The following is a 3,148-nucleotide window of genomic DNA, read 5'->3' as shown; positions in this document are numbered from 1 at the left end:
TGTGCGTGTGTGTGTGTCCATGTGCGTGTGTGTGTGTCCATGTGCGTGTGTGTGTGTCCATGTGCGGTGTGTGTGTCCATGAGCGTGTGTGTGTCCATGTGCGTGTGTGTGTGTCCATGTGCGTGTGTGTGTGTCCATGTGCGTGTGTGGTGTCCATGTGCGTGTGTCATGTGCGTGTGTGTGTCCATGTGCGTGTGTGTGTGTCCATGTGCGTGTGTGTGTGTCCATGTGCGTGTGTGTGTGTCCATGTGCGTGTGTGTGTGTCCATGTGCGTGTGTGTGTGTCCATGTGCGTGTGTGTGTCCGTGTGCGTGTGTGTGTCCATGTGCGTGTGTGTGTCCATGTGCGTGTGTGTGTGCATGTGCATATGTGTGTGCATGTGCATGTGTGTGTGCATGTGCATATGTGTGTGCATGTGCATATGTGTGTGCATGTGCATGTGTGTGTGCATGTGCGTGTGTGTGCATGTGCATGTGCATGTGTGTGTGCATGTGCATGTGCATGTGCATGTGTGTGCATGTGTGTGTGCATGTAAATGTGCATGTGTGTGTGCATGTGCGAGCATACATGCGTGTGTGCGTGTGTGCGTGTGTGTGCGTGTGTGTGCGTGTGTGTGCAAGCACACATGTGCATGTGTGAGTATATGAGCTCACGTGTACATGTGTGTGAATATGAGCATGCATGTACAAGTGTGTACCTATGAGCACACAAGTACACGTGCGTGCATGCATGTGTGCACGCACATCTAAATAACCATGCCAAGTTACTTTAAATTCCTTGATCATTAGAGATCAGTATGCAAAATTTTATTGAAATACTCACTCTTCTTATTTAATTAGCAGATCACATTCATCAATCAGGAGAAAGCTTTCACTTAGTTAAAATTTATTTGTAATTTTCTCAATGCACTGTGTTAATTCAAGTTATTTCTACTACTATTTACACAACTAAATGTATTTACATTAATAAAATCATTATGCGAGGAATTTCTCTCAGCATTACTCAACTGTTCACTCAAAGCATTCATTACAAAGTTTCAGAGATCTTGTCTCCATGTGGGTGTTCCAAGCTTAGATATACTATTGACACACACAGTATTAAACATGCCACTTTCTCTTGGACTGGAAGTATATGCTACCCTACTCTGGGTCAGCTGGAAAAGTCGATCTCTACTCCTCTCTATGTTAACCTGCACGCCCAATTTTAATTGTTCAAGTTTTCTGCAGTGATCGTCTTCCAACTTTTTCTGTCTCTCTCTCTGCTCTTTCAGGTACTTGATATATTCCTCATCTTTCTTCCTAAAGTTTAACCTACTATTGGCATTATATAATCTTTTCTGTAGTAACTTTTCTTCCTGTTTCCTCTGGTTTTCGACTGTTCTTGCTAGTTCCTTCTGGTGACAATACTCTTGAAGTTGCTTAGCTATAATTTTTCTTTCTTCCCTGGTATAAGACTGAGGCTTCATTTTTCCCAAACTACTATTCTCAACCTTCACCTCTTGACCCAGGTCACTTTCCCCCTTCAAATCGCTCCTTACCCGTGAGGTCTTCCAGAGGGCAAGTTGTTGGTTTCTCTCCTCTCTTTCCCTTTTCAACTTCTCTTCTTTTGCTTGATTTTTTGCCTGCAATTCCTTCTCTCTATCCTTCCGTTTCTCTGCAATCTTCGCTTCATCCTCTATCCTTTTCAGTTCTCTTTCCTGCTTCCACTGTACTAATTTCTCTCTCATTTTGTTTCTCTCAAGGAGGTAATTATCATAGAGTACAAGATGTTCCTCAATCTCTGATTCTGTCTTATATGCTAGAACTCTTATCCACTCTTCTCTTCTTCGCTGCTTCCCCCTGAATTTATGATAAACCTTGATGAAGACTTGATGATCACGTTCTTCCCAATGATGCTTAAACTGCGGCATGGCCGGTGGCATTTCATTATCTATTTTCCTTTGCACCGAGTTATGTTTCTGGGTACTGCTTATTACACTTATGCTTGCATGATCTTCTCCTTGTCTGTCACGTTGAATCAAGTTACTTTTGAGAAGAGCATCAGTGGACCGTACTCCAACATTTTGCGTGCCCTCTAGATAGTTACGATCTTCACTTAGGCTCTCTCTCAGAGCCCTGATATCTTTTGTCAGTTCTTCTTCCTGTGCTTCTAGGTGTCCAAACTTACTCTGGCCACTGTCCTTGAGTGTCTTAAAGCAATTTCTAATATGTGCAACTTTTGTCAAAACACCCTCTATATCCCTCATCTTAGAGAAATTAACTGAGAGTGCAGCATCAGCATCTGCCACTGTGAGAGCACTAACCCTGTCCTCCAGCTGCTCCAACTCACCCTTGAGGTCCAGCAGCTGCTCCTTCAACAGGACGCTGGGGCCTCTATCTTCCCTGACCTCAGAGAGCCAACTCGGCAAAGATTCACAAGGCGTTCTCTTGATCCCCATAGATGTCTCCTCAGAGTGAATGATGCCACAGTGGCCGCCCACACCCACCCACGCCCCTTCGCCGCCCTCGCCCACCCCGCCCACCGCCCCTACCCTTCTCCACAACACCGCCACTTCGCCCTTGAGACGATGGATAGCATTTTCATGACTTGCGAGGGCCATCCGTGGGTTTTAGTGGTGAAATCAAGCAGATCGGCCGCGAGAAGCTTCGATTTTGAAAATATCCGTCCGCTTTATGTACAGTTTATTACAGAAAACGGGTCTCCTACAACCCTTCCACGACAGCTCTCTAGACCACCTATTACGCCTAGGATTCCCACCTTAACTAATGGTTTACTCACCTCAACACAGTCATAAACAGGACCTCTAATCTCTAAAGTTGACCGGCGATGCTCCTATCAAACGTGATAAAGTATGCTAGTGCTTTTAAAAGGATAAATCTGAAAATAGCTCACCCACGTCGCGCTTCCTACGAGCTGCCAGCAGTCATGTGCGGGGCGAAGGAGCGTACGTCTAAAATTACAAAAATAGAAACCGATGTATAATGCATCTGAAAGTAAACTTTAAAACTTTTACATTTTAAGAAATAATATTTATTTATTTCCGACACTTAGGAGCATTTTCCACTTCTAAAATGATCGATTTCTTCGTATTATATGCACAGACAAACAGTGGCTTGTCACGGACTCTTAAACTTAAGTGATATTTATAT

The 3,148-nt window shown here is 44.1% G+C and overlaps 1 protein-coding gene across 7 annotated transcripts in view; it reads right to left on the bottom strand.

The window, feature by feature from the left end:
- The window catches only part of LOC125036880 (methenyltetrahydrofolate synthase domain-containing protein-like), a 48,593-nt gene extending 45,663 nt beyond the window's left edge, over window positions 1-2,930 (bottom strand). For 4 of the 7 annotated variants that reach the window (XR_007115929.1, XM_047629805.1, XM_047629810.1 and 1 more), the window contains exon 1: window positions 2,892-2,930. The gene's annotated coding sequence lies outside the window, so the exon portion shown is untranslated. Of the gene's footprint in view, window positions 1-821; window positions 986-2,327; window positions 2,348-2,777; window positions 2,813-2,891 lie in introns of those variants that run through there. The other 3 variants (XM_047629808.1, XM_047629809.1, XM_047629806.1) reach the window with 3 other exon arrangements.
- Between the last annotated feature and the right edge of the window lie 218 nt (window positions 2,931-3,148).

This window comes from Penaeus chinensis, chromosome 22, assembly GCF_019202785.1.
Source record: "Penaeus chinensis breed Huanghai No. 1 chromosome 22, ASM1920278v2, whole genome shotgun sequence".
Classification (NCBI taxonomy): domain Eukaryota; kingdom Metazoa; phylum Arthropoda; class Malacostraca; order Decapoda; family Penaeidae; genus Penaeus; species Penaeus chinensis.
Note: the sequence above shows the minus strand (reverse complement) of the source record. Positions and strands in the feature narration are given on the sequence as shown.